The sequence below is a fragment of the Amborella trichopoda genome, chromosome 9, assembly GCF_054954075.1.
Source record: "Amborella trichopoda isolate Santa Cruz 75 chromosome 9, AtrichopodaSantaCruz75HAP2 v2.0, whole genome shotgun sequence".
NCBI classification, from domain to species: domain Eukaryota; kingdom Viridiplantae; phylum Streptophyta; class Magnoliopsida; order Amborellales; family Amborellaceae; genus Amborella; species Amborella trichopoda.
This window is the reverse complement of record NC_142344.1, coordinates 51,956,131-51,978,254: the sequence shown is the minus strand read 5'-3', so window position 1 is coordinate 51,978,254 and position 22,124 is coordinate 51,956,131. Positions and strand designations below refer to the sequence as shown.

General features: G+C 33.5%; 1 long non-coding RNA gene and 1 other non-coding gene across 2 annotated transcripts; one reads left to right on the top strand and one right to left on the bottom strand.

The window, feature by feature from the left end:
* Positions 1-3,851: 3,851 nt before the first annotated feature.
* On the bottom strand, positions 3,852-14,200 carry LOC148780647 (uncharacterized). The gene is made up of 2 exons (XR_016040081.1): positions 13,897-14,200; positions 3,852-5,126 (listed from the first exon to the last, which is right to left on the bottom strand). It is a non-coding gene; the product is annotated as an uncharacterized LOC148780647 (long non-coding RNA).
* Positions 14,201-21,532: 7,332 nt separating this feature from the next.
* TRNAN-GUU (transfer RNA asparagine (anticodon GUU)) lies at positions 21,533-21,606 on the top strand. Its single transcript has one exon. It is a non-coding gene; the product is annotated as a tRNA-Asn (tRNA).
* The last annotated feature ends 518 nt before the right edge of the window (positions 21,607-22,124 follow it).

Here is a 22,124-nt window from a genome sequence, read left to right as displayed (position 1 = left end):
AGAAGAACATATATATATAAAAGTTTATATAGAGCTGAGGCTCGCAACAATTAAATGAGAGCGTACCTCAAAAATTTCACTAGAAGAGATTGTTTTGATGTCAAAATATTCTCAAATTTATCATCTCGACATCAAGATGCATGGACAAGGGAAAAAAATGGATTTCAAGTTTTGGAAGTTGTGTATTTGCAACATATTTTTGGACTGTCAATTTTCAAGTTTTTATAAATCTGTCAATCTAAACAACTTTTGAAGCTTTAAACTTTATAAATAAAGATGAAAAAATATTTTAAGGCTATGTACATCTGATTGAGGCGCATCTAATAAAAATATATAAAAAAAATTATTCGTGAAAAATAAATTGACCAAAATACCCCTGAAACTTTTCGGGGTTATTTTGGTCAATTTATTTTATTTATTTTTATAATTTTCAAAGATTAGCCTATTTTTTATTAATACACACTCCAAATTTCAAGTCATTCCGATTTGTAGAAAAAAAATGAAAAAATGAAACACTACCGTACAATCGTGACCTCGCGATGAACTTTGGACGGTGATGGGGGTAGGTGAAATCACTGTTCATTTTCACCTATAGGCGTTGCGTAGTGTTTTCTATATATATATATATATATATATATATATATATATATATATATATATATGGGTGCGGTTTTTATAAGGTTGCAACCTTAAACAATCCAATCAAGGGGCAGCCCAAAATTTTATTATAACATGTAATTTTGTTCTCTTGTACATATGCATGTGGGAGCGTGTATTCATCAAAAATAGAAGAATCTTCGAAACTAAAAAAAAATATTTGACATAAAATAAATTGACCAAAATACCCCCAAAAAGTCCCAGGGGTATTTTGGTTAATTTATTTTTCTTGAATAATTTTTTTTACATTTTTATTAGATACGCTTCAGTAAGATGTACATATCCTCCAAATTTCAGGTAATTTCGATTTGTAGAAAAAAAATGAAAAATTAAATACTGCCAGACAATCATGACCGTGTGATGAAATTTGAACGGTGATGAGGGTAAGCGAAATTATTATTCATTTTCGCTTATAGGCGTTGGAAAGATTTTTCCTATATATATATATATATATATATATATATATATATATATATATATATATATATATATATATATATATATATATATAAGGCAATGTTTTCATGCAACCGTTGTATATTAATATGATGCAAAAACCTTAAAAAACCATCTTCTTTCCATTTGTTTGATCCAAAATTTGAAATATACACTCTTTTCACTTTAATGAACAATCACAAAAAAAGAAAAATTGAAAACTCAGAAGTGGTTTAGCTTCTGAGGTTTCTGGTATATCTTCCGGTGGATCAGGACTATATGTTGTAATAAGATGATTGAATTCTAGTTCATCTGTATCTAACTCTTGATGAGATAAATTTTGTAATTCTAGAGTTTTAATTCTATTTTTTAATTGGTGAACCTCTTTTTTGACTTCTTTAATCTCATGTTTTAAGTCTGAAATAGAAGGTTCTTTTTGTTGAGTAATATGTTGTTCACTCACTCTTTTCATAATAGAAGCAAAATTGTATTCATTAGGTGTTTTACTAATCGAAGGTGTTTTTACTTTTGTTTTAGTTAGAGTAATAAATTTGGTGATTACAGATCTTTTTTCTTCTGGATCTGTTATTTTCTCTATAAGATCTAAGATCAGATTATCTTCTTGGGTAAGCATATGAAGATTATGCGTAAGTATAAGGCAAGTGCAATTAGATTCTTCCATTGGATGAGATGATTCTGTATCTGTAGAAGAATCTGAAAAATCAGATGATTTTGTCCATAAAATGTCATCATCTTGAATATGTCCTATATGTGATTCAGTAGAATCTGAAGATATAGAATCATAATTTATTATATTGTATAATTTTGATTTGATTGAATCATCTAAGTGTAATGATTCTATTTTTTTTTTTAATTTGCATTGGTATTTGTAATGACCAACTTTTTCACATTTATAACATACTGGAAGTTTCCTTTTATTTTTAGTATTTGGAGAGAATTTGTTTATAAATTTTTGTTTAGACTTTTTATATTGTTTATGGACTTTATTGGATTTAGATTTATATTTGTCTTTCTTGTATTTTTTCTTTTTCTTATAAAACTTTTCAGGTTTATTTTTTCTATCTAAATGGTATCCAAATTGTTCACAGAAATCACCAAGTTCTTTACGCTTGGTAATTTGCTGTTTATCTAACTGTCTTTTGAGTTTAAGATCAGTACATAAAGCTAATCCTTCAGCACATATTTTTGCTGAGAGTTCTCCAAGTGTATGTGCCGAGTATACTATGACTCCATTATGTTTCTTTCTAAGTCTGTCTTTGACTTTTTCGGCAAATAAGTATGGTAGACCAGCAATAAATTTTTCTTTCCAATGGTCTAATTGACATCTTCTCGTATTAGTAATCTTGAGAAAAAGACATCCTTGTACCATTTATAATGGGATAATGTAGGACAACGAAGATTGGATAGCAAATCCTCTGATCTTGCCGCCAATAAGGCCGTACTTCCTATAAAATGTAGTGTAATTGTATATATTAAGGTGTTTACTGCATCACTTTCAGTATAAATTATTTCTTGATTTTGTTCATTTATGGCGGTCCATTGTCTTGTATTGGTAAGGATTCTATTTTTGGTTTCATCATCCACATAGAAATCCCACCAGCCTCTTAACCAGCCAGTAAATCCATTTACTATTGCTTTGGCAACTTCTTGGTCTGGATTGCTTGCCATTTTGTTTGCTGAAGCAAACATTGTCATATGTCTCATGACATCTAATATTTTTAATTCAGATAAACCATTTATTGTCCAATTAACTATTGATCTTCCTGAATAGGAAACAGCTTGTTGTATGGCATCTTCTTCAAGCTGTACATCAACAGGTGTAGGTCTCTTATAATATGGTAAAGCTGTGATTGGTTTCCATATTTTACCATAGGCGATTCTATTTATATCCATAGGTATAGTATCCATGAAAGCAGATTCTTGGTTTTGTATGGTATCTTTTATAACTGGTTCCTCTTCTTGGAGCATCATTGTTTCATGCTCTAGTATTTTTTATTTTCCCTTATCTGAAGATTCTAGTAAAGGAGCAGGTATATTGGGTATAGGAATACTGAGTTTAGGAGAAGGAATTCCTTTAATATCTAATTGGGCTAATTTGGCTATTAACTGATCCATTAAGGTTTTATTATTTTCGCCGATATGGAATTTATTTTTTTTGAGTTCTGGAGGTGGTTTAAACAAAACTGCTTTAGGAGTTATTCCTTTAGTTTGAGGAGTAACTAATCGTTCTATACGTTATGCTTGTTTTCCTAAAGGTTGCATATATAAATTAGTATAATTGTTTTGTTCCACGATATGAGGTATTAGTTCTTATTTTTTACCTATTTCTTTAGGTAGGACTTTATATGGTGTTGCAATAATATCATATAGAGATTGTGGTGGTTCTCCTTTGCTTAATGGGGTTATGGCACCTTTGAGTATTATACTTTTTTCAGGAGGGTGCGTACTAGCAGTAGTAGTACCATCCGTACTAATATATGTTTTTTCTTCTATGGTTTGAAGAGTATTAAATGAAGGAATGTTTATTTTATATTGAGTACATATTTCTTGTAACCATATAAAAAATCTTTTTGTTTCTCTTTCTTTTTTCAAAAATTTATTACATTTTCGATGGAGTAATTCTATTAATCTAGGTTGGAAAGTTTGAATATACCATTCCCTAATACCTTGATTTTTTGGAGAAAGATAATCTTTTTTGAGATGATTAATATCTATTTTTCTCTTTTTTCGTTCTAATTTAGCAGCTAAATATGTTTCTATATATGCATCATATGCATTATGATTATTTATTTCTTCTTCTCTATCATCTTCTATTTGTAATGTAAGTATTTGAAATTCAGCTATGGCAGGTTCAGATGTATATGTGGGAATGACTACATGATCAGCTGTTCTTTTGACTCCTTGTAATTGGAAGTCTGAAGATGTTGTAGGTATTGTCGGAGAAGGAAGTATGATAACATCGGGAGTAGTATGACAAGATTTTCTAGCAGGTATTAATGGTTTTTTATTTCTCTTCCTATTAATATCTATATCATCCTGTACTATAGGCTGTTGGAATTTTATTTCAATATATCCATCTTGATGTTCTATTATTTGGTTTGGAATATTATTCACAGGTACTTCTCTGGGCTGGTTTGCATTTTGCAATGGCTATGATTGAGGTAGAATAATATCAGACCAAGTAATGGTTTTTGGTATAATCGTATTTGATTTTTCTATATTTGTTTGAAATAATATAGTTTGATCTTTTTTATCAGCTTGCATAATATTAGGACAGAGAGTATTCATTACCTTATAATAAATTCTGTATATTATTGCTAAATTCTGAGAACCATGTATCATATTAAATCCATGAGTTTTTAAATTTATCGTTAATATATCTAATATATTTGGGTCTGTTAAAGAAACATAAAAATTTGGAAAGCAATTAAAATATATGGGTCCACTACATAGGTTGGATTCTACCATGCCTAGAAGTGAATATGAGAACTTATTGTGTCTTGTATCTCTTAGGCATACAAGCACTGAAGTGTCTAACCCTAGACGGGTTAAAAGTTTAATGGCTATTTGGATTAATCCAATGTGCAGAAATTTATAATTATTTTTTTTATGTTTTTCAATAATTTTTCTTGATAATAATTGAAAGTCTTCCTGGTTTTGAGTTACAGATAGACTTTCTTCTACTGTTTTTATAGCATAACCTAATTTGAATTTGAATGATCATTTCTGATAAATATCTTTTATTGGTACCTTAGGAATATTCCAATTTTGGATATGATGTTCAATATCATTTATGATAATCTCCTCTTTATTTTTAACTCTTAAACTGTTAAGAGTAAAAGTTACAATATTACTGTAGAAACTTATTTAAATTTACATCTAAGAAAGATGGTCTGAGAGTTAAGGCAAGAGACGAAAGGAAAAGTCTAGGGAAAGTACCCGCCAAGGCCAGGAAGAGCCGCTTAGGGGAACACGCTGGACCCTTGATCGTCCAGATTGTCATTATCCGCAACCTACAGATGGCAAATTTAATTAGGAATCTTAAAGGTAATACTGCAACTCAATCTCAAATATATATATATATATATATATATATATATATATATATATATGAGCAATGATTTCATGCAACCGTGGTGTAGTAATATGATGCGACAACTTTAAAAAACCTTCTTATAGCCATTGTTTGATCCAAATTTTGGAATATACACCCTTTTCATTCTAATAAACAATCACAAAAAAAAAAAAAAATTTGAAAACACAACTTAAAAAGTATTTTTTTAGCCCAATTAACTTAGATCGTTCATTTTGGTGAGATGCTTAGATCTAGGCCTTAGAAGGATTTTTTTCATTTCTAATTTTTTTGGATGGCTTTATTATCATTAGATGAACAATGTTAGAAAAGAAAAAAATGATTTTGAGTTCATAAAGGCTAAGTTCTTTAAATTTACAAACTGAACGGTCTAGATTTATTTTTGGAGATGACTCATTTTGATTATATCTAGGGTTCAAATTGAATTTTTTTTTTTTGGTGGATTGATTATTGTGATGAAGAGAGTGTGTGTACAAAATTTGAGGTCATACAAATACCACAAACATGATTTCTTAAAAGTATCATTGCATTATACTATGATACAACCATTGTATTGGATCATTACTATATATATATATATATATATATATGGGGGAAAAGCCAGCCTGCGCAACCTCGCATATAGAAAGAAAATAGGCCTAAACACTTGGGTTTCCTACCGTCCATCTGGGCAGGTTGTGATTCCTCGAGACCACCGTTCAAAAAACGAATTAATAAAAAAGATAGACGTGGTCTGACAGCCCACAGGTTCGTACTTTCTGTCATAGTATAGTACAGCGGTACCTCTCTCTCTGAAAACAAAACTGAAACCCATATACCTCCTTCATCCCCCTCTCTCCTCTCTCTACATTCCTTCCCCTGGTTCAGCCCTTTTCCCCCTCTCTCTCAACCCCGACTAGCCCAGAGCTCTTCTCGCTTTCTCTCTTCGACCTCAAAAATGGGTTTTATAAAACCCCTCCCTCTCTTTCTCTCTCTAACCCTCTGCCCTGTGCCTCTCCCTCTCCCTCTCCCTCTCCCTCTCTATGCCCTGAGATCAATGGATTAAACTAAGGTCCAGCAAATCTTGCCTTCAACAAAGCATATAAAACGCACATTCGACCGGCCCACAAAACTGGTTGTTCCAGCAAAGAAGCCTGAACCACTACTCTCTTTCTCTCTCCTTTTCCCCTAAATCAAGGGCCTCTACAACTTTTTGAAGCTGGTATTATCGAGAGAGAGAAATAGCTCTTTGCTCAGATTTAATGGAGGAAAGGCCATGTTCTTGAGACACATAGTGTCAATAAATTGAATAATAAAAACACTCATTTGGAAGGGTTAATTCAGAAGTTCAGAGATTGAAGATTGTTGTGTTACTGAAGGGGGTTTCTTGTGGTTGTGATGGCTTTGCATTTCTTTTGTGGGTATGCTAGGTCTAGGAGAAGAAGGCGCCATTAAAGGATGATGGGTTTTGTTAAGGGAATGTTGAGATGCCCGTGGTTTCTAGCATTTGGGGTGATGTCTAAAATGGTGTGGCTTTATGCCTGTTAAGAAAAGTCATGTTCTTGAGATGGGTATCAAGGACCCATTTCGCAGCTAGCAAGAACAGTGCAGGCTCTCCACTTCCCCACCTCAGTGGAGACATCTCAAGAGAGATTGAGAAAGAGAGTGAGAGAGGCTTACTACTAAGACTTGAGATACGCAGAGAGAGAGAGAGAGAGAGACGGGGGGTTCATGGGTAGAGAGAGATACGCAGAGAGAAACACACTAATGAGAGGAGGAGAGAGAGAGTGTGTGGCGTAGAGAGAGATATGTAGAGAGAGAGTGAGAGGGCTCCTTTTTTCTATAATTTTTTATTTCAAATTTTTGGACAGTTTTATTTTTATTTTTCCAAATTATAAGGCAATTTCATGCCTCAGATGGATGGCCGTATTGCTGGGGTACTTTGATATTAAAAACATCGGAATTCCCCATGTTTAGACCTTTTTTTAAGAATGTATCGGTCGTTGTTAGAAAGATCATACAATATCTAAAATTAAAAAATAATAAATTTGGAGCAGTCCGACATCTCCAACTTCATACTACCCTCTTAACCAGCGTTTTAAAAATCGCCGAGTCGAACCGGACTCGCCCGGTTCGACTCGGAATTCGCGAAAAAGGGACCGGATCGGTTCAAAAACCGGGAATCGTCCGGTTCTAGAGAGAACCGGACGATTCCGCACAGTGACTCGCCGATTCACTGTGCGGAATCGGCGAGTCCGTGAAGAACACGGGTTGCACAGTGTTCTTCACGGATTTTTTTCAAATTTGTCATTTTTTGATCATTTTTTTTGTTTTTTTCGGCACGTGATCTGTTTTTCAGGCTGTAAACAGCTTTATTCAGCTTTTTTAACGATTTAATGGTGGAAAAATTGGTTTTTTTTGGATCAAGAAAAATTCGGGGTTTAGGGTTTCCGCCATTTTTGAAATTTCATGCCAAATAGGGCATGAATCTTTCAAAATTTGTTGGCATATTGATCTTAAAGCTGTGAATCAAAAGATTTTGTTACTAATTTGTGAAAATCGTTGAGAAAAACAGACTTTTTTGGAGATTGAAGGCTTCGGTTCACAAAAACAGGTAAGAACTTTGGGTTTTTTTGTTTTTCCGCCATTTGATTTATTTCATGGTATATTTTGAACAAAATGAGTTCAATAATTAGTGTCTAGTATGATTTAAAATTTTTAATTTTACGTAATCTGGTCAATTACAGCAAGAAATTTGATATGAACAGTGAGATGTCAGGGGAAAAAAATTCCGCTGTTTTTTTTTTTTTTTTCCGCCTTTTGATTTTGTTTTCATGATATATTAGAAATAATGTGCTAAAAATTTAGGTTTTTGATTCCTTATATTGTTGTTTATCAGAAAATATAGTCAATTGGATGTAATTTATTCACTTGGAGGTGAATTTTTTAGTTAAAATCGCTTATGTAAAACGACTCTGTGAAGAACAAATTTTTTCTTTTTTTTCTTTTTTTTTTTTTTTTTTTTTTTTTTTTTTTTTTTTTTTTTTTTTGTAGCCCATGATAGAATTTTTTGTAATCTATGATCGAATTTTTTGTAATCCATGATCAAAATGTTTGTTTTTTTTTCTTGTAATCCATGATCGAATTTTATTTTTTATTTTTTATTTTTGTAACCCATGATAGAATTTTTTGTAATCCATGATCGAATGTTTTGTAATCCATGATCGAAATGTTTGTTTTTTTTTGTAATCCATGATCGAATTTTTTGTTTTTTGTTTTTTATGTAACCCATGATAGAGTTTTTTGTAATCTATGATTGAATTTTTTGTTATCCATGATGTAATTGTTTTTTTCTTTTTTAGTAATCCACGATCGAATTTTTTGTTTTTTTTTGTTTTTTTTTTTTGTAATGCATGATCGAATTTTATGTAATCCATGAACGAATTTCTTGTAATCCATGATAGAATTTTCTGTAATCCATGATCGACTTTTTTGTAATCCATGATCGAATTTTATGTAATCCATGATCGAATTTTTTGTAATCCATGATCGAATTTTCTGTAATCCATGATCAACTTTTTTGTAATCCATGATCAAAATGTTTGTTTTTTTTACTTGTAATCCTTGATCGAATTTTTTGTGTTTTTTTTTTTTTTGTAACCCATGATTGAATTTTTTGTAATCCATGATGGAATTGTTTTTTTTTGTTCTTGTAATCCACGATCGAATTTTTTGTTTTTTTATGTTTTTTTTTTTTTTTGTAATCCATGATCGAATTTTATGTAATCCATGATCGAATTTTATGTAATCCATGATCGAATTTTTTGTAATCCATGATCGAATTTTTAGAAAATTTATGAATTTTTTTTTTTAATCCATGATCGAACTTTTTGAAAATTTGTTAATTTTTTTTTTAATCCATGATCGAATTTTTTGAAAATTTGCTGTACTTTTTTTTTTTATTTCTTTTTATCCATGATCGAATTTTTTGAAAAATGATGATTTTTCGAAAAGATGTGAAAATCGTGATAAAGTTTTGATTATCATGATGTATTAAACATTTAAACCTAATTTTTAATTTTTATTGTTTGAGTTTGCTGTAATTTTTTTTTTTTTTTTTTTTTTTTCATGATCGAATTTTTTGAAAATTGATGATTTTCCGAAAAGATGTGAAAATCGTGACAAGGTTTTAATTATCATGAGGTATTAAACCATATTTTAAATTTTTATTGTTAAAGTTTTGGTTGAAAAAATTGTATGTTGATGGATTATTTATGCAAAAAAATGCATGTTATTATATTTTCAATACAAAACTGTATTTTTTTTATTTGTTGTTCATGGATTTTTAAGTTGGAATGACTGATGTTAGCCGGCTCTTTGAAGAATTGTTTTTATTATTAATTTTTTAATGCAAAAAATGTATGTTCTTGATAATTGAGTTGTAGCCATGTTTGGAGCTTGCATTTTGTATTATTCTAAATGTTTGTAATTGATATGTACGAAATATTATTGTCAAAAAAGGTATTTTGCAATAACAAATAACAACGAATATGACTACATGAACTACCGCAACATATTATCACTACATATTGTGATTATTTTTCTTTTTGAACTGTCAGGTTAATTTAAACTTTTTACATCTTAAAACAGTTGAATCATGTCAAGATCTATAGAAGACCCTGCATGGCAACATGGGGTCAGACTTGATCTCAACAAGAAAGACAAAATTATTTGTAATTACTGTCAAAGAGTGATAAGTAGTGGGGTACATAGGTTCAAGCAACACTTGGCAGGGGTTAAGGGAGAAGTTTCTGCATGCACTAGTGTCCCTAGTAATGTAAAAAAACAGATGGTGGCAATTCTTAATGCTAGCAAAGGTAAAAAAATTGCCAAACATAGGACATATCAATATTCGCATATTCATCCAAAAACATGAAAATTCTTAATGGAGTACCCTCATTTTTTATTGAATTCCTAAAAAACAATATTTATAATGAATTTTAATAATTTTTTCGGATTTTTTTGAAGCTTTATTCTGACCGATTCACCCGATTCCGATCCGGACCGCCGATTCGCCGATCCGGATCGCCGATTCGCCGATCCGGATCGGTTTTTGAAAAGCCCGATCCGGGTCACCGATCCGGTTTTTAAACCATTGCTCTTAACCAATGGTTTAAAAACCGGATCGGTGACCCGGATCGGGCTTTTCAAAAACCGATCCGGATCGGCGAATCGGCGATCCGGATCGGAATCGGGTGAATCGGTCAGAATAAAGCTTAAAAAAAATTCGAAAAAATTATTAAAATTCATTATAAATATTAGTTTTTAGGAATTCAATAAAAAATGAGGGTACTCCATTAAGAATTTTCATGTTTTTGAATGAATATGCGAATATTGATATGTTCTTTCCCTGCATGAACCGCCATTCAGCATTTAATTTACAGTATTTCGTGTTCATCCCTACACTGTTGCTGTTGGGACTCGATATGTGAATAATATGGCTGGGATAGGGTGGCCTCAGAATCATCATCTCTCTCGTTTTCTCTTTGAATTATATGGATTAAAAAAAAAAAAAAACAAATTTTCAAAAAAATCGATCATGGATTAAAAAAAAAATCACAAATTTTCAAAAAATTCTATCATGGATTACAAAAAAAAATTCGATCATGGATTAAACAAAAAAAATCACAAATTTTCAAAAAATTCAATCATGGATTACATAAAATTCGATCATGGATTACATAAAATTCGATCATGGATTACATAAAATTCGATCATGGATTACAAAAAAAAACAAACAAAAAAAACAAAAAATTCAATCGTGGATTACAAAAAAAGAAAAAAATAGTTCGATCATGGATTACAAAAAATTCAATCATGGATTACAAAAAACTCTATCATGGGTTACAAAAAAAGCAAAAAACAAAAAATTCAATCATGGATTAAAAAAAAACAAACAAACATTTCGATCATGGATTACAAAAAAAAACAAACATTTCGATCATATATTACAAAACATTCGATCATGGATTACAAAAAATTCTATCATGGGTTACAAAAAAAAAAAAAAAAACAAAAAAATAGATCATGGATTACAAGAAAAGAAAACAAACATTTCAATCATGGATTACAAAAAAAAAACAAACATTTCGATCATATATTACAAAACATTCGATCATGGATTACAAAAAATTCTATCATGGGTTACAAAAAAAAAAAAAAAAACAAAAAAATCGATCATGGATTACAAGAAAAGAAAACAAACATTTCGATCATGGATTACAAAAACCAAAAAATTCGATCATGGATTACAAAAAAATCTATCATAGATTACCAACAAAAAAAAAAAAAAAAAAATCCGTACGGAATCGCCGATTCACTGTTCGGACTCGCCGATTCCGTACAGTGAATCGGCGATTCACTGTACAGAATCGTCCGGTTCTCTCTAGAACCGGACGATTTCCGATTTTTGGGCGATCCGGTTCCTTTTTCACTATTTCCGAGTCGAACCGGGCGAGTCCGGTTCGACTCGGCGTTTTTTAAAACGCTGCTCTTAACCCATATAATGTGTGATATGTTATATGATGATTATATGAAATTTGGGGCTCTGTGGTCCCTTCGGTCGAGGTCAAATATTGGAGATGTCAGACCGTCTTAAATTTCTTATCTTTTTTTTTCTAATACGCTCCAATCTTTTCGGTGTCGAACCAATCTATATTTAAAAAATTTGTAAGTATGGATTGGTCCAATGTTTCCAATTCGAACCACCCTAGAAATATGGCATGGCAAACGTATATCTACAGCATTGGAATGCTCTAGAATTCATAAAAAAATAAAATAAAATTACAAAAAAGAAAGAAATAAAAAACATACAACATGGAACAACAGGCAAAATTAAGAGAAAAAATATATATAAAAAAGAAGTGGGCATAAAATTAGGAAAATTTTGAACCATACAATAGTTTCACAAATTATTTCTATTATGTACATAATTTCTCATGTAATTTAATATGCAAGGGAAGGGCGTTGGGGCATCGGTGGTTAAGGAGGCGGATGCATCAACATAACATCTCACCCTCCATTCTACCTTTAATAAAAAATAAAAAGGTCGTAACCCAATACTAGTTACGCTTAAGCAGGATCCGGAAGGGGTTGGCTGGAAACGGCCTTAACTTTTGGCTTATGCACAAAGTGGCCGCTCTCAGGACTCTAACCCACGCTCGTGCGCTGAGAGTTTACCATCACACCACGTGACGGCTCCTTTCCATTCCACCTTTAATATAGTTAAAAAAAAAAGAATAAAATGCAAGGAAGCCTTCATCTAACTCCAAAAAACAGGTCTAAATTTATCTTGTAGGGTTCTCTTCCTTCCTCTTTTCGTATTAAAGCCAGTACGAAAACCAGTGTAACATCTCATTCAATTGTTCTTTTTTTCTCTTTCTTAATTTCTTTTTATTTTGTATCTTTATGTTATCTAAAATAGTTAAATTTCTCTTTACCCTACAAAACACGGCTGATTTTGCATCGCTGAAGCCCCTACTTTTCCTTAAAGGTCCGTTTTTTCTATGATACGGTGTATCATGTGGGGAGCATGACAAAATGCATTCTCTACTTCCCCCGTTTCTATGCGGCCAAGCGCAAATGCGGGCCTCTTAATAAATATATTTTGTGATGGATTTTAAGACTTAATTTTTTAGGACATTTAATCTCTAACATGAAGATCATGAATATAAAAAAATAAATAAATCTAAAAATTAGAAAGAATAATTCTAGTAAGAAAATATTTGGGCCGTTAGTTTTCATTGTTTTTAGATCGAACACCTACTTGCATCCATATTTAAGATGGATGCTTTACACTTTCTTGACCGTATATGTAGAAATGCGGTCCAACCCGCATGAAACAATTTTCCTTTAAAAAATGGACAATAAAAGATTAAGGCTGGCAATGGGTACCTGGAACTAGACCCAAAAAATGTTATGGGAACCGGACTCGAAAATATAGTGTGGGACTTAAACCCGGACCCTACCCAAAAATTAAAATGTCTATATATTTTAACTATATTTAAGTATACTTCATATATTGGGACCCAAAAGATATTACCGGACCTAGACTTGATCCGCCGGGTCCAATTTTTGGACCCATACCCCGACCCCAATCGGGTCTACCCCTCCGGCCTTGGTCAGGTCTGGGTTCATTTCCCCCCTGATAAGAGATGAAGAGGGCATGTACCATAGGAGCACTATCATGCAAGAGCATGATGCTCACTATCACCTACCCAATTGCTCCAAAATAAACAACTTCTTTCATGGCTTAAAGGAATGAGATACCTCCATCCAATGTTGATATTGGAGAGTTGAGAGCGTGGCGAGTGCTAGCAAACTGTAGAAACCCCGAAGTGCAAGCATAAAATACTTTCCCTTCAGTATAATACTTTCCCATAGGGTAAACTAATTCAAATTTGTTTTAAAAAAATGTGCCCAAGAAAAATAAATAAAACTCAAATTTTTCTAGAAGAACTGGGCCTTGTAGAGTAATACTCATGGCACTGTTACAAGACCACTGTTACCTATACTAGAGGTTTGCCTTCAACAACTATACTGGTAAAAGATAACCCCAAGTTTTCATGAATGTGTATGCATATTCCTGAAAACAAATGTAGCCTAAGGCTACACATACTCCTCTGAAAATAAATGTGCAGAAGAGAACTCACCTTGCAGTTGTATATTCTCAAACTAGCCATGAATGAAGGGCACAAAGGTGATATTGATTCGGCTCATCTAAAATCTCTCAAGCTTCATTTTGAATGAGAGAAGCTTACTGAACCGGACCAACATCACGTCTTGTCCCCCACTTCAAGAGAAACAGACTCCATTGCGTCGGACTTTGAATCCCTGTGAACCAAATCAATGGTTGATCAATTCATCAGTGACAATGGACCCAAGAAGAGCACTTGCAAAGGCTCACTCCTCATTCCCTATTTATAGGAGCTGGAAAATGGGTGGTTTCACAAGGTCAAAAGAAACATATGATAAAACAAATATATTCTCCTTATCCATCATAATACAAGGCAAGTGCTTTCAATCCAAGAATCCACTTCCCCACTGGCCTAAAATGCTTAGTGGCTTCTCCTGTAGGTCAACCACATATGCCATGAGTGTGAGAATTTTCTTTTAGTTTCATCTAGTACCAAACAATTACTATAATACCCCTGTTCCTTTTGGTTATCAAGCAGGACTGCAATAGTAGTACTTCAGTCATTTTTTCTGATTAGTTGAAAAATAATATGCAAATTTCAAAATTCCCTCTTCTTAACATAGTAGGTGTTTCTTCTTAAGATGGTAGGTCTCTCTTATTCCTTGTTCTTAAGATGATATGTCTCTTACCTTTTGTACCCAAATGAGGCATCTCCCCCCTTTTTGCAAAAGAGGAAATGCTATTGCTGTTAGTAACATGCATCAAAAATGTTCCTCAAGATCTCCACCATTCTCTTTGGATGTAAATGCAATCCGGGCTAGAGTGGTCGGTCCAACGATCGACCAGAGGATTGTGGTGACACCCACTAATCTATTCTAGATGCATTTGTGCTTGAAATGGATGGTGATTGGTGATGCGTGGAATAGTACACAATCGCATGACTAAAACATCCAACGCGAACCATATCGTGATTGTGTGATGATTTCTACAGTATGGCCATAGAGAGTCACATCGATGATTTGGATGGTGAGGATGGGAAAGTGGGTGTCACAAAACCTCAAGTCTAAGCGCACTACCCACCATCGCTGTCCAACACATTGATGGGAGAGTAATGACTCTATGGCCATAATGTTGAAATGACATATGGTTCTTTTATTCATACTTAAAGAACCCACATCCAAACTAAGCTTTTGGGAGTGTAATTATTGAAGGGAGAAAGTTTATATTGAAATGATCAAATTAGAGCCTACCTCAAAAATTCACTAGAAGATGTTGTTTTGAAGCCCAAATATTCTCAAATTCATCATCTAGACATCAAGATTCATGGACATGAGAAAAAAATTGATTTCAAGTTTTGCAAATAGTGTATTTTATAACGTATTTTTAGACCATCAATTTTCAAGATTTGTAAGTTTTCATAGATCGGTCGATCTACAATATTTTTTAAGATTTAAAATTTATAAATAAAGATGGAAATATATTTTAAAGCTATCACAAAAATTTTCAATATTGAAACCAAATTTCTCAATACTATTTGAAGGTGGGCTCTAATTTGATTGTTTAGAACTTAAGCTCTATACAAACTGCACCAATTATTAAATGAGAAGTGCATTACAATAGCATTTTAGCTATAATAAGTAAGGGTAGGACCTCAATGGATGGATGGATGGTCCAGATGTGTCATTCTTTACCATAAAATTTTTCTAGAGCTTTGAGTGGAGAAACAACACACCTCAACCATCTGTTGGTAGCATGTTGAGGAGCTGCCAGCATATTGTTTGAAATGAAAATGCTGCCATAGAATTCATCCTCATGGATAAAATTGCACTCCTCAACTTGTTTTTGACAGTATGGAGGAATGACACCTTCTCAGTAAAATAGAGAAGCCCAAGGAATGGATGTTTATTCATTAAAAATGTATACAATGAGATAATTGAAGTTTGAAGTTTCCTACTGTACATTCGCATCGCCTCAACGACCGCCATCATTTCGACAAGATAGAGGGGGATAATTATTCCCCCACTTAAAATCTATAAAAGTTTGATGGGATTTGAGTGGAGTAACATATAACCCAAGCGTCAGCTGTTGACACAAGGTGAAGATGAGGTGGAAATATTGTAGGAAACTTCACTGCCCACATATTGTCTGGAACTTCTTTTTCATTTTCTGTTTTTTTAAGAATGAGTGAGTTATTCGTTTAAAAAAAAGGTTAAACTAACCCTTACGCTTTATAGAAAAAAAGTAAAGCCTCACTTCAAAACTCAACAAGAATTATAGTTCCAGCATCTAAAAACCTTTAAATCAATTGTCTCAACTTTAATCATTATAGTTGTGAAAAAAATAGAATTTCAAGCTCTAAAATCAATATATATTATGATGCATTATCTAGACCATCTATTCTCAAGTGTTGATCCACAAAATATCTACCACGTTTGATGTGAGTTTATATTCGGCAGTGGAAATAGATTTTAGAGCTATTTCAAAGAATTTCCTATGCCCCAAGTATTTTTTGGACAAAACTTCGAGGCCAAGCTTTACTTTTATGTCATGAGGCCTAGGCCTTATAGAAACTTCCTTGGGGTATGTAAAACTGCCCTTTACATGTGGTGCCACAATATTGGTTGAACAGGCATCTAATTTGCATGAGATTTAAAATAAAAATCAAGGATAACCATGAGCAGCCCTACCAAAAGAATCAAATTCAAGGGTGATAAGATCTCCCTTACCTTAAACTAGTCAAAAGGAAACCGTTTTATTCGTCGTACAAGCTATAATGAACCATTATCTCTTTATCTAAGCCTGAGGTTAGGGCAAAAGACACCCTCATCTCAATGCTTATTACCAATTAATCATGTTGTCTTTTCACTAATCACACGTTCTTAATTTTTGCACCACCCATTCAAAAGAATCATATATTACCCATCTCACTTCCTTCAAGGCAAAGCAATGGATATCATATAGGTTACCTAGCTTTGGAAAGGAGGGCTGGGATTTTTAAGAGGATATTCTACAGAAATCTCAGCCGTCCAACGCTTCAAAAAGCTGGGTCATGGTCAATCACTCACGTTTAAGCAGCAAACAAGCTTTTACTTGTAACAGAGTAAAAGAAGAAGCATTTCCCAAATCATTGATTAAAATAGATTATATATATTACTGATTTAAATGATTACCTTTGTGCCTCTTTTGGGTTTACCCCACCAGGAGAGAATCTTATAAAGGTTGCATTGGTTTACTTGAATGTGACAAGTATTTCAATTCATATGCATTTAAAAATGGGTGTGGTTCGTAAGGTGTCAACTTCAAATAACACACCTCCCAAGTTTGTTGAAAGATGTAAGTTTTTTGTCAGAAGTTCAATGATGACCTAAAACTCTACTTCACATCTAATTTTGCAATGTTAAACTCGAAGGGTATAGATCGAGCGGATCTACAAATAAATAAAATCTTGAGAACGAATGGTCCAGATAATGTATTACATGATAAATTATTTTTAGGACTTTAAAATCTTTTTTTTTCTCGTACTTGCTCTTCTCAAAGGCAAGATGATCAATCAGAGGGTTTTTCTGCATCAAAACAACATTTTTCAAAGGATTTATGAGGTGTGCCTTCTTTTATAGGATATTGTTGCAACCTTAGGTAAACTTTTTCGGTAAAATTTGCACTTCTTATTTCAATAAAAATTAAAAATACGGGTGTTATGAGAGCAGTCATATGAGCAATTACGAACCGGATCCTGTTAAACCTCTAGAGTTAAGCTGGATTGCTATCAAAATTCTGGACTTAAGCTAAAGTCATATACGCACTTGATTTGACTACGCATGGAGCTATCAGCAATTACGGAAGAGAAACGACTTAGAGGCATTTTGATTATATAATAATTGTTTTAAACTCAGAAATAATCTCCAACCCACTTGCCTAACCGGTTTTGATCGATGAATTGGATTGTCATATAGATTCAACAAAAATAAAAGAATTAAAAGCCAAAAAAAAGGCGATTTCGAGGTTCTCAAGAATTGAATCATGCCCCCACTAGTTTTGTTCATTTAGGCCAGGTTTTAAAACACCGAATCAATGAAATAGCAACTCATATATCATGTTTAGCAATATGACTATAGGGTTATCGTCATCCCTTAAATGTGTTGTGCAATGATGGTTTAAGTAACATGTACACATGTACGTTTGGTTCATATGAAATATTTTCATGTCAAAAAATTCCCTCATGTGGTTAAGTGTGATAATATTTTCACACTAATTAGCTGCCAATTGGTATGAAAAAATGCACTGAGACCAATTGGTGTAAAAATATTTTTACACCTTACCACATAAGGGAATTCTTTCACATGAAAATATTTCAAGGCGATCCTTCGTCAAAAAAAAAAAAAAATTCTTAGCGAAACAAACTTGCACTCCAACCATTACCATTCAAACTTCAAACCACGGTCATCGATGTGCTAATTCACCTATGGAGCCTACTACCACTCAAAAAATAAGTCATATGTTTCCTACTATACCTCATGAGAAAAAGTTGTGCTCTTGGTTGTGGATCAAATTTGCACACATGTGGGGGTGGAGAGGGGAGGAGTCTGGGCCATTAATTGTAGTTTGTCAATGACAATGGTAGCATCGTTACTCAATTATCATTACGGGACGCGTAATATGTCACCCTTGATTTAACGGTTGACGTGATTTTGGGTGGTGGTGTGCCAGCTACATAACGAAGGTGAAATACTAGTTGGCAAGACCAAGAGTTTCTTCAGTTTGAGATCATAGGCATGACATTGGTAGTATTGGTAAAGTAATGATGATTGCATCCTGTTGCCATATGTCCGTCTCGAAATCCAGCATTGGGGGGTGGTTTCAGCCAAATCTAGGCCATTAATTGTAGTTTGTCAATGACAATAGTAGCATCGTTACCCAACTGTCATTACGGGACACGTAATATGTCACCCTTGATTTAAGGGTTGACATGATTTTGGGTGGTGGTGTGTCAGCTACATAACGCAGGTGAAATGCTAGTTGGCAAGACCCAGAGTTTCTTCAGTTTGAGATCATGGGCATGACGTTGCTAGAATGGTAGTCAATGTTATCGACAATATTGATATAGTAATGATGATTGCATCTTGTTGCCATATGTCCGTCTCAAAATCCAGGGGGTAGTTACAGCCAATAAGAAGTTTCCGTTTATGTTATCATTATTGATAAGTGTGTCACCATCGTTACATGTAATGATGGAAGATCTTCAGTTCAGTTCATGCATTCTAATGTCAGACGCTTAGTGGCAAGTTCAATCAATCAAGGACCATCGTTGTTGCCAATGTTGTTGATGACAGTGGCAGTTTCATTGGGTGTAATAATCACTTCTCAACCTTCGTATCTTGAGGTGTCAGTTTACGTGTCAGTTTGAATATTCGAGCAACCGCCTCTTCAGTGCTATTGGGAGTGTCATCGACGAACTTTTCAGTGTAGTCCACACCAGACTACTTGCTCCCAAATTGGGTCGTCCTTGATTTTAAACTACTCACTTTGGATTTTTCTCTTTGCCTTGTGGACGTTTTTTGGTCTATCAGTGTATCCCCCACTGTTCTGGGTTCAAGGCTGCCCCTTTACAGTAGGCTCTGTCAGGTGGTCTAGGTACTAGGGTATGGTCCTTGGGGTTCTGGTTAATTTAAGCCTTAGCATGGTTGTTTTGGTGTACTTTGGTCTTCCTACAATGTTCTTGGTTGGGGTCACGAGGTCCACACACACACATATAAGAAAATGGTTTGATAGGGATGCAGTCCTATCAAAATAAGTAAAGCCCCACCCCATGACTCATTGAATATTGCAAGTCAAACATTAGAAAACCTTTATATCGATCATCTCGGCTTGAACATTATGGTTGTGAAAAAAAGTTACGAGTTCAAGCTCTAAAAATAGTGCATATTATAAAAAATTATCTAGACCGCCCATTTAGCTCTAAAAATAAGTGTTCAATGATCTGCAATATTTATATTATTTCTTGAATTTCAAATTTTACTTTTCGGTGTTGAAAATTGAGTTTAGAGCCACAGTAGAGATTTTCATTCCTAAAAGTGTTTTCCGAATGAGGATTTGACGTAGGGCATTATTTTGTTTTCATAAAACCTATGCCATATAGAAACTTCATCAAAGCTTTATTTCCATCGTCTATTTAAGAAGGAAAGTGGATGGTGGGGAACCACAAGTGTAATACTCATCTACATTAGTAGGTACTGTTTAGTAGCTTTTTCCTTCCTGTCTCCTTCTCCTGCTTGATGATGGCATAGGTCGGATAGCTCGGATCCAATGTTTTGGCGATTAGGACTTTTTTCTTTATTATTATTTCAATCCAAGCACACCCAGCGATTGGTGTGTATGACTTTTTTATTATTATTATTTGATTTAAAATTTTAAGAATTGCCTTGAACCCACGCACCACAAGAAAATATATATATATAAAGGAATGGACACACAAAAATAGAATGAAAATACCCTTACCATTGTCGAATGCGTCAATCGAGGCTGTCCGGCCCATAGCTGTCTCATAGCCATGCAATCTTTACCCATATATATGATAAACGAAAAAAATTTATATAAGGTTACACTTCAAAAATCCAGTGAAAAAAGAGTGTTTTGACTTTGGTAAACTTTCCACTTAATCATCTCGATCTCGAGATATATCGATACAAAGAAAAATAATAAATAAGTTATAAAAATAGTACATTTTGTAACGAATTATCTGAACTAGCTATTTTCAAAATTTTCAAGTATTGAATATGGATTTTCAAGCCATTATGAAGTTTCTGACACTAGAACTATATCTTTCAGTAAAATTTAGAGGTGCACCTTACTTGTATAGCATAAGGTGGGAACCTTATATAAATCTCAACATGTAATAAACAATCTACAATATATTTTATACAATATATACTTTATAAAAGGGAAATGTTTCTATACTTCCCCTACAACATAGAAGATACATAACTCCATCCATCCGTCTAATTTAGATCAAGTGAGCCACTGACCATTTGATGTAGATCCAACGCCTCAAAGTATTTTTATTTTTAATTTTTTTCTACAAATTGTATGAATATAAAATTTAGCAAGTGTCATCTTCTCAATGACGCGCACCTAAAAAATATTAAAAATAATTTTTTGATAAACTATAATAACCAAAATACCCTTTGAAACTTTTAGGGGTATTTTGGATATTTTATTTTATCGAAAATAATTTTTTTACATCTTTTACAAGTGTGAGTTTAAGAGAGAAGTGGACATCCAAAATTTTGTGTCAAAATATTTTGTAAAACAATTTAAAAAAAAGTAGTGTAGAGACATGACATTGTGATCGGGGTCATCTCAGCCGTCCATTCAGAATGGATATTTTGATAGGGGGAAGTATATTAGTTTTATACAGTAGGGACAGCATAGAAAGCTTGCTCTTTATAAGATACTTTTTCCATATTTTGACTTAGAATCTATCCGACAAGCCGTGACAAACTTTTACACCAAACCTGCCTCGGCCCTTCTTGGACCTGACCCATTTGAAGGCCATGCCAACCAGATGATATACATGCGCACAAGAGTATGGGAATGCGATGTAAGAGCATGATGATCAGTTATAAAAGGCTAACCCGACACCATCATAACGGGTGGCTGGAATAGCTCAGTTGGCTAGAGCGTGTGGCTGTTAACCACAAGGTCGGAGGTTCAAGCCCTCCTTCTAGCGCTTTCCATGTGTTTTTTACGCATTTCCAATGTAAATGAGCTCCCAATGTAAACGACTTGACTCGCTCCTCCATCCTCTAATGTAAATGAGCTTCCAATATAAATGAGTTGACTCGCTCCTCCATCGTCTAATGTAAATGAGCTTCGCTCCTCCATCTTGTAATGTAAATGAGCTTCCAATATAAATGAGTTGACTCGCTCCTCCATCTTCTATAATGTAAATGAGCTTCGCTCCTCCATCTTCTAATGTAAATGAGTTTCCTTACGCTTCCAATGTAAATGAGTTCTCAATGTAAAGGAGTTGACTCGCTCCAAATGAGCTTCGCTCCTCCATCTTCTAATGTAAATGAGTTTCCTTACGCTTCCAATGTAAATGAGTTCTCAATGTAAAGGAGTTGACTCGCTCCTCCATCTTCCTTAATGTAAATGAGTTTCCTTATATTTTTTACACGCTTCCGATGTAAATGAGTTGCTTCCAATGTAAATGAGTTTCCTTATATTTTTTACACGCTTCCGATG